We start from the raw sequence: 9900 nt of genomic DNA on the forward strand, positions 1-9900 counted from the left end.
AGGCAGGAGGGAGGAAAGCAGCAACTTCGCCCAAAACAAATGGGACAGAAAGTAAAGTGCGGCAGATGGGTTAAAAAAAAGAAAGAAGGGTATTTCAGATAGAACAGCAATCGCTTAATCTGGTACTGCAATCTTAAGACAAACTATACCCGACTCCCATGGTACATCAAGACACTGAGCAGAAGTAATAGGGTACCCTGCTGTTTTAAAGCTGCCGGCTCCGGTTCACCGTGTATCACTCGAGATGATGCCCACGATGGATGACAGCTACCATAACATTTTCTCCCCCCTCCCGGACGTCTACAATCGAACATGTGGTGAATTCTCAGTTTTCCCACCAGCAGGGTTCGTGTCGTAAGCACGTCTTCTTGACCAAAAATAAATCAAGATTGGGGGCTTCATGTGCCGTAGCGCAGCGTGAGCCACCAAACGAAAAGTTTTGAAGTGTAAAGTTTTGTTTCGAGGAGCTGCATTATTGCTGATCGTTGGTGAAAACCGCAGCTGGTTATCCATATACGCAGACGATGCGCCGACAAACATCGCTACACCACCACCTCTTCCCCAAGAGGAGCCTCAGTAGCAAGAATACATACAACAAACATTTTTGAGCATTCAAAGGACTTCAGAATTATTTGCATCCCGTGGTCAGGAGGTCATGTGATCATTGATGTCAGTTTTTCTGTTAGTGAGGTAGCTTACAAATTTGAGGATGGATTTCGATGAGTATTGGTTGAATGGCAGAGCTTAGGTCGATGAGCGGTCGGTTCGATTTTTGAATCCATCTGGAACCAGAGCAGTTGAGGTCATGTGACCTCGAAAAGTTATGCTCACGTGAATTCCACAGTTTACAACCTTGCTAGCTTGTAATTGGGCACAATAGTGCTATGAACTAGAAATGCTCTACAGGCTTAAGCAGGTATTATACAAATTTTAAAGAGTCAAGAGAGTTTTTAACAATCCAAACCTGTGAGGAATGTGAACGTGTGCAGAAAATGTCAGGGTCATCTGTTGTAAGAGGCGCAACTTTACGACAACGGACCCAAAAGCCGGATAAATCAGTCAAGAGACACATGATTTCACGTCGCCGTTAACGGTTCGAACTTCAGTTTTACTCTGTTGTATCTATCAGTTAATCACCGCAGCCGATTAGCAGCGTCTGTGAACTAGACGCAACACAGCCATGCCCCGGCTAAACCCACGAACGCAATCTGACATGTTAGAGAACATTGGATGCAGAAAGAGCTGATGAAGACGCACGGCCTTGTTGATGTTAAATGTCACGCTGACACGAACCACGCTGCAGCTCTGCTGTCTGCTTTGTCCTCACTGTAATGAGTTAATAATTACGTGTCTGGTTGTGTGTTTGAGGAGGCTCCTGCTCTTTGACACAAAGCGGTTATCTATCTAACAGCAGCCTGGATCAAGGCCAGAGGAGGACGCTCAGCCAGGAGTCACGATAGCCTGAGACAGGACGGCATCTTGCTGAAACGCCGTCGTGATTTACTTCCAATTTTCCCTTTCCAGAGGCTGTTTCCCACGCGGTTTACGGGTGGAATATTCCTTTAAAAGCGTTGAATTGGATGTTTTGGCTACTCCAATGATGGTGGGACGATGTTGGTCAGGCTGGCCCATTGCCTGTGGGCACTGACCTACATCTCTAAAAGATTGTTGTCCTTTAGGCCACTCACAATGATTCAATTGTGGCCAGACCGTGTGTGTGTTTGTGTGTGTGTGTGTGTGTGTGTGCGTGTGCGCGGCACTCCTGGGTAGGTGGTTTTTTTTACGGGTGTATGTCAGTGTGTCAGAGTGCACCAGGCCATCTCGGTTCGAGTGAGCGAGTGACACAGTTCGGCTATCATCAATCTCTCTGAGTGTGTTTACAGATTCTGGCGAGAGCGTGTACTCACTAACCCCCCACTCTACTGTACTCAACCAGACACTTGCAGGAAGTTGACCTTTGGCCCGGAGGTCATTGACCGTGAGACCCAGACACACAACAACAGGAAGTACACTCTTTCCTCCGCTAAATCAGGCCCACAGGCCCGCACGCTCTTCTACGAGAGCAGCAAAGCCTGCAATTCAGCGTGGCACGACAAGCTCAGCACCAGCTGGCCGCAGAAAAGCACACTTCCCGGAGTTGGCAAGAGATTGTAGCGTGTTTTTCTCATCTGAAAATGCAAAGAATGCTTGAAAAAAAAAAAAAAACCCCACAATGCCGGATCAACTTCTGACCTGTAAACCGATAACATTCTTTCAGGTGAAGAACATAAGAGGAATTCCCTTAAAACGCACAACAAACAGTCAGTGTCAAGGGTTGAGGCTGATAGACAGGAGGCAGGGGAACTGATAATCCAGGCACCCAAACAATCCTTATCAACAGATTTATCGGAGCTCGTAGCCTCGGTGACACAAGGGAGACGATAATTCCGCAATTCGTCTAAGGGGGTATTAACAGGGCAGCAACATGATCCCCGAAAGCTGGGGAGCATCAGAAGCCATTAAAGGGAGGTGAGGAAAAACAGAGAGCAGCCTCTGGACAGTGTCACGTTGGAGGAAGGGAGAGGCTAAGCAATACTCCTCAAAAATAGGCTGCATGGGAACATATCTCACATCCAGTCAGCTAAAATGGTCTTGTGACAGTTAATTCAGTTTGACTACCGCATGAGAAGGAATTCAATAATATTTTGAAGTCAATTTGACACGTGTAACGGGCTGGAAACACCCATTTGGCGCGGCGAGATTTCCAAGACTGTTTCAACTGCTACAACAGTGAGAGTCGGTGCCGTGCCAAAACATGAAGCTTTATTAAAAAAGGGGGGAAAAAAAAAAAAATTCCAAAAGGACCCAAATGCATGATAAAGGAACATCATTGAATAAAAGTTAACAGATCTCTGAGGGCTGTTTAGTGTTAAACTGCGAAGTTCAGGGTTCATTCTTGAAGCGAGGCGGAACCGCGGGTGATGTCATCCTAGATGAGGCCATGCAAACAGCTGCGGACGCTGACCTTGTCCTCCGTAGCGGCGCTTACACAATCCCAATGTAACGCTGGTTTGGCTGCAGCAGCTGACAGGGCCACATGCTATTCCAATGAAGAAGAATTTGCGTGTGTGTTTGTGTGTGTGTGTGTGTGTGATTCAACAAGCGGACCGTCAAATGGAAATTACACCAACACACGCCTCAGAAAGCTATTATGGGAATCAGCAGCATAAATCATCTTCAGCTGACCGCTAAAGTCGTTTAACCGTCGCAGCTCAAGCAACTCGACTCACCGTAGAACCGCAGCACAGCCCAGCCTCGCAGAAAACTGTCCTGTTAGCATGTTCACACACACACACACACACACACACACACACGCGTGAGAACAGAACATAAATAGGGTAAAAACAAATGGGGAGAGCCGTGGAGTTGAATCAGAGAGGTAATCTGACCTTCTGCCGCTCCATAAAGAAAACTGCACGTTCAAATTGAAGCAAAAAGTAAAAAAAAACAAAACAGTAGAAATGAGAATCAAAATCAAACTCACATTCGCATTAAAATTTGTAAAATCAGCGGAAAGAGGGTGTGAGTCCTGCCGTTTTTACCAAGTTTGGTTTGAAATTCTTTCCTTCAATTATTGCTTTTTTTTCTTTTTTTTTTCCAAGTCTCTCTTCTGTAAATGATGCAGGTTATACAGTTTCCAGAATAAAGCTTGAAGCAGGAGATTTAATCCTCGCGGTGACTGCTGGCGATCAAACAGCTCCAGACCTGCCGCCGCGCTATCAGTCGTCACGAGAACAGTCGTCGCACTGACAGTCGTCGCGCTCAACGCATCAGTAGCATATTACAAAACGTGTTTTGGAGCGTCTTCTAGAATCGTGAATGAGTGGAAGGAAGCTTGCTCAAACTGACATATCCAGTATTTACAATGGCCTGCTGGTGATGGAGGAGATCAGGCCGGGGGTCAGTGAGAGGGGTTATCTCTGACACCAGCCGGGGAGGTTCCCACTGATCGTATCTCCACGCTCTAGACAATGAACTCTCCCTTCAACGCGGCGGCGGCGGCGGCGGCGGCGGCTGGTCTTTCTCTCCTCATGTCAGACTCCCTTCTCATTAAACGTGATAGCATTTTTTAAAAAGCCTCCTCCCGGGGACCTCATCAATCCCCCCCCCCCCCCCCCCACACACACACACATCCATTTAGATTTCTATCCTCTTACATCTTCACATTTCAGCTGAAAAGGAGAGAATTTCACAGCAATTGAATGGCGTTATCTTGATTTTTACTGTCAATTTTCAGCGAACTTGACCTTCCCGGCTAGAGAAAACTGTGCCCCAGGCCATGCGCAGTAGAGGAACCTCTGCAGAGACAGCAAATCAAACCTCTTCCTATCATTTTTGGGTTTTTTTTTTGCACATTTGTCATAAATCAATCATGGCAGCTAAGCTTTAACATCTTTTATAAAGATTTAATCGAGCAAAAGACTCCAAAACCCTCTCCTCCGCCCGCATCTGCAACACACGGCAGGATTACAAGCGATGAGGCCGTTCCATCCGACCTAAATAGCTCAATATTATGTTTTCAAATTATTCATGAATCATTTCCTGTCGGTTTTGGACCTACAGAATCCAACAGCAACAATTTTAGATTCTACTTTGGCTCCTTTTTATTTTAATTTTTTTTTTTTTTTTTTTGTTGCCTGTAATCACACCAGCAGACATTTTGGCCCCAGAACTTGGCCGGTATACATGACAGCGACAATTACACGTAAGTTACACTCGCAAATCTGTTAACCGCGAGTGTGTGGGTGTTCACACTTGTGGACAGCAGTGTAGTTATTCTTTGAACACAAAATCCTCCTTTGGGCGCATTCACAACGCGGCATGTAAACGGTTTAAATGGAATCCTGGTGCCGTTTGATCGCAAGAAGTGAACCGAAATGCAGAGAATCGCTCGTGCGCGCGCGCGCGTGTGTGTGTGTGTGTGTGTGTGTGTGTGTGTGTGTGTGTGTGTGTGCGTGTGTGTGCAGCATTTGTTGTCATTTTGCAGCACATTTCCATCTTGGCCCTTCAGCAAACCTGTTTTTTGTTGAGTTTTATACACAAATCCCCAATAAATCTTTTTCAATTTCAAACACAAACCCTACAGATTTGAAAGCACCCTCGCTTATGAAGTATCCAACGCCCTACTGGACATTCTTTGGCGTCGCTGCCAACGGATGTCATCATTTTGTTAGGACGTAATTTGCTTTTGTTTCGCCGTGTACATTCGTGTAAGGCAGGAAAACATTTATCCCAATACAATAAGTCCTTCCTTTGCTCGATCCAAGCTGTGACATCATCGGCGCACATCTGAGTATAAAAGTAGGAAGTAGCTGGGTGCCTTTCTCCGTCCATCGTGGCATTGTTCCAGTTAAAGTGCATCAAAAGTGTAGTCACAGACCGTTTGATAGAGTTCTAAAATTGAAAAAGATCTCATTTTCTGATGTCACCGGATCACAGCGCGTCACATGACATATTTGTCACATGAAACCGTCACTTTAATTCGGGGTTGACTCAGTTTATGGCAGCGACGGAGCTGTTTTCAACACGCTCCGGCTCTTTTCACGTAACGCCAGACAACATACCATCTCACTTTGAAATGTAGGTCATGCCCGTGAAAAACAGACAACAGCGCCGACAGCCATGTGGCGTCAGGAAGAGATGATGAATGGATGAAATAAAGAAGAGGCGCTGGTGTAATGGGAGCAGGATGTTTTCTAACTCTGAGAATGGATGAAGATTGACTTCTTTTTTTTCTTCTCTGACGCGGTGAGACAAGTGGACAACCTGCCAGCTGGAAGAGCTCCGTCTCTCTTTGACAGATGTGGTGTGTAGACTCTGATTTGGGATGGGGAGTGAAGGAGGAGCAGATATGGAGGACGAAAGGGGAGAGAATGCACGGATATCGCATATCACAGGATGTATCGATATTATCCTCCCTGGATGAGAATGAAACACATTCCTGTGACCACCACGGCCTCTTTAATGGGAGTGGCTTTGGTGGCGTTCCCAAGTAGGGACCCCCTGTTAATCCCCCACTTATTGGCACCAGGTGCTGCTGGTGTTGGAGAGGCGAAGAACCGGTACAGTTCTGTCAACTTTGATTGAATTTGATCTACACGGATCATATCTGCTCGAAATACGGCGCTAGTACTTCAGTTTGTTTTCAAAATAAAACGCTCTCCCTCAGGGCTTTTAGAGCAACACAACAAGTTTTGAGGAAAGTGGCTGTTCTGGCGTTCTCCCTTGGGCCAGACCAGGGGTCGGATACACCCCCCCCTTCTCTGTGCTGCATCAGGGAGCTGCTAGCCGACAGTTAGCTTAGCATAATGAATGGTAGTGAATGGGCTGATTAGCATGTCTCCGCGACCGCATCAATAGGACTAAAGATGTACGATACGATTCATCACAATACGATAGGATACGATACGGAATGTCGCGATACGATTCAACACTTTATTGTCCCTGTCGGGAAATTTTGTTCGGACCCAAATTCTGCACACTTAAATGTCTCCACAGTTCATGTAACATTCCTTAAAAAAAAGGATTCATAATTTTAGAATCAAATACATCTGGATCTGTTTGACCCAGAATACACAAAGGAACCAAAGGTTTTGGGAGTTGCGCAGACAAGACAAAGGTATGCTAACCTGCCCATCCACTTCTACTCATTGCGCTAAGCTAACTAGCGGTCAGTCTCTGTAGAGGAGAGAAGGATATCGCTCGTCCTCATCTGTATTCAAGACAAACGCCTTCCGCCAGGTTGTTTTCTTCCATCCTCCGTGCGAGACCCTCCTCACTGGCCCAGTTACCAAAGAAGTCATGTCGTTTTCTTTGGACTGACTCTTCAGCCTGTGGAGATTAAGCATCTGGTTTCGCTTGGATTCAAACCACATACATCAGCTCCTCTCCGTATTGCCGAGCGTTGTCACCATAACATCAACCGTGTCCTACATTAATGCCCTACATTCCTTATACATCTTCGACGCATCAGCACACGAGATCTGTGCTTTAATTAGCCCCAAAATGGCGCTATACCTCATATTTCTGACTAATTGATCTGGCTAATTATTTAAACCCAACTGGAGCTCTACATCTGGTTTCGTCTTTGTAATAAATAAAGTGTGTTGCAGCCCTCCTTTCCTCTCTCTGCCTGTTCTTCATCAGGTCGGTCCCACATCTCAGACCGTGACCAATCAGTAACCACGAGGCTGCACCCTTGACGGACAACCCCGTGGCCGTTATCGCCGTCGCCGAAAGTCCTTGGAACCCTTCAGCCGTCAGAACCGGCTAACATCCCTTTCACCATTTTTTTTTTTTTCAAACAACTTCCCAGAAGACGAAACCAGAACCACATGGTCGAAATTTTCTTAGAAATGACCCCCGTGGAAAGTTGGGAACGATACACCATCTACATTTTTCACTGCCATGTGCGCTGTGATTCAAACATGACCGTAAATGCCAAATAGGTGCAATGTGGCGTTGAATTAACAAAGACCGAGCGTAATTAGGAAAAAAAAAACAACCTCCGTTTGACTCCTCGGTGGTCATACGCGTGTCCTGCTAACTCGCTCAGGACTGTCCAAGAGCACGCTACCATTAATTCATAATTATTTCACATAATTTGGTCTAGATTTTCATTTCCATGTTGGGGCGTGACATCCATGCTGGACGGGATCAAAGACAATGAGGGCGTATTGATATTGGCTCGGTGCAAGTGTGTGAAAGCGGAAGCTGCTCCTGTCCTGTGTGTGTGTGTGTGTGTGTGTGTGTTTTCATATGTGACCACAGAGGGATCTCTTTGGCTGCGGCTGAAAGGTTCCTTCAGCAGCTTTCTGTTTCCTCGCCCCACACCCTCCACCGCTCCACCCAGGCCTCACTGGTTGTCGCACCCAGGGATGGGCAGCCTTTCCTGGGCAGAGCTCGCTGATTGTTCCCCCGTGTTGAGAGAATCTAGCCAAGCCAAGCATTGCATTCACACTGGTGGTTATGGAGAGGAAGAGGAAGTGACCCTAATCCTCATCACTTTCATGACCCTGCAGGCCTGTGTAACTGCTAAGATGTGTGTGTTTATTTATTTTTTTTAAAGACATCACAGCCTGCGCTCATTCAACATATTTTTGAAAAAATATTGTTAAAAATGGCCAAAAACAAGTCGCTGAAGGAAACTGCATTTCATAATCAGAACTGAACTTTCAGTGTGAAGCGACGTGTTGCTTCTCTCTCCCGCTGAGTGACTGATGGACGTCCTGGAAGCTGCAGGAGCGGCGACGTAGGTGGTTGCAGACGGACGGATGTTTCGAAGCGCTGTGTGTATTTTTAAGAAATCCTCATGGGGGGGGGGGGGCTTCAAAAATTGATCACCTTTGCTCTTTCGCATGGGGAAAGGGAATTGTGTGTGTGTGTGTGTGTGTGTGTGTGTGTGTGAGAGAGAGAGAGAAATTTAGCTGCTCTGCTCCTTTGCTAAAGTCCGCAGAAAAATATCAAATAAATAAGCATTTTTTTTAACGTTATAGCGTATTTCTATTAGTGTGATCTGATTTAGGTCAGCAAAACACCCCAACCCCCCCCCCCATTCACAGTCAGACAGGCCAAGGTTGAGGGTCAAGCACACACACATCATTACACACACCTCTTCCAGCAAAACACACGACCTCCTTCACAGGAATTTAAAAAAAAACTATTGATAACAGACCTGATGGGTCATGTGTGTGTGTGTGTGTGTGTGTGTGTGTGTGTGCGCGTGTGTGCGCGCGCGTGTGTGTGTTTTCCGAAAGAGGCTTGCCGTTCACATGGTTTGTCAGGTGATGTATGTTGCCGGCTACCTGCGGTGCAGCTGGAGACTGTTTTGGACCAAATGTCTGACTTTGGAAGCTGCTTTAAAAATAACAACTCTCCAGTTTATATTTCATTTAGTGGACCTGAACACACACACACACACACACACACACACACACACACACACACACACAAAATCAGATGAAAAATCGATGTAATTTAATGAAATTCAAAACAAAAAAATAAGATAAACCAAGGTGGATAGGACCGCACATGAAGATATGATATTTCCTTCAACGCGAACTAGAAAAAAATATAGATAATATATTTGAGAAATGTAGTGAAACATTTTATTCCTACAAAAAAAAAACAAAAAAAACAACGGACAGCTGCAAGAAATTAAAAAAAAAAGCCACAACTTGTACATAACATATCAGCTATCAATATAAATCGTTATCCTTCCTTAAAAATAATTTCCCTTAAGATTAAACCGCAATAAGTGTTTCATTAAGGAAATAAAATAGGGCACAGATTGCCCTAAACTCGGCCTTGTGCTTTTTCTGCAAAATATTGAAATATTGAATTTGAAACACTTTGCCTAATCCTAGAGGAAATGGCGCTACGCTTCCTCAAATCCTGAATTTGATTATACATCGGTTTATTTGCACATGCGTGTGTTTTGTAGGAAACGGGGGTGAAATGGCAAACACGCACGGACGGAGGGAGCGTCGCTGTGTTCGTGAGGACCCGTCGCATTCATTTCACCGTCCTGAAAACCTGGTCCCGGCCCTCAAACCGCCATTTTCCCTCCATTTTGGTTCCCGTATTCGACCTTCAACTTGAAAGCGCCGACTGAGCGTATTTAGAGTCATTTACATACAAGTGTGTGCTGGCAGGAAGAAGGAAAAAAAAAAAAAAAAAGACGATGAGACTGACCCAGTGAACGCACACCTGGTAAATGATGTCATCAAGTTTCTTGGCACTTCTCCGCAGCGAGACACTTTCGATCCAGAATGAAGCCAAACAGCATAGCAGCAGACAGTGCAACAAGCTGAGTGTGTGTTCTTGATTGCAGGAGCATGAGTAAGCATTTGTGTGTCTGTG

At 45.6% G+C, this 9900-nt stretch overlaps 1 long non-coding RNA gene across 1 annotated transcript in view; it reads left to right on the forward strand.

Annotated features, from left to right (window-relative positions):
• The window catches only part of LOC147272505 (uncharacterized), a 107867-nt gene extending 100402 nt beyond the window's left edge, over positions 1–7465 (forward strand). The window contains exon 4 of the long non-coding RNA XR_015115891.1: positions 7186–7465. This is a non-coding gene — a long non-coding RNA (uncharacterized LOC147272505). The remainder of the gene's footprint in view (positions 1–7185) is intronic.
• Positions 7466–9900: the final 2435 nt, after the last annotated feature.

This window comes from Aulostomus chinensis, chromosome 1 (genome assembly GCF_037954235.1).
Source record: "Aulostomus chinensis isolate RoL2024-O1b breed Wild chromosome 1, RoL_Achi_v1.0, whole genome shotgun sequence".
NCBI lineage: Eukaryota > Metazoa > Chordata > Actinopteri > Syngnathiformes > Aulostomidae > Aulostomus > Aulostomus chinensis.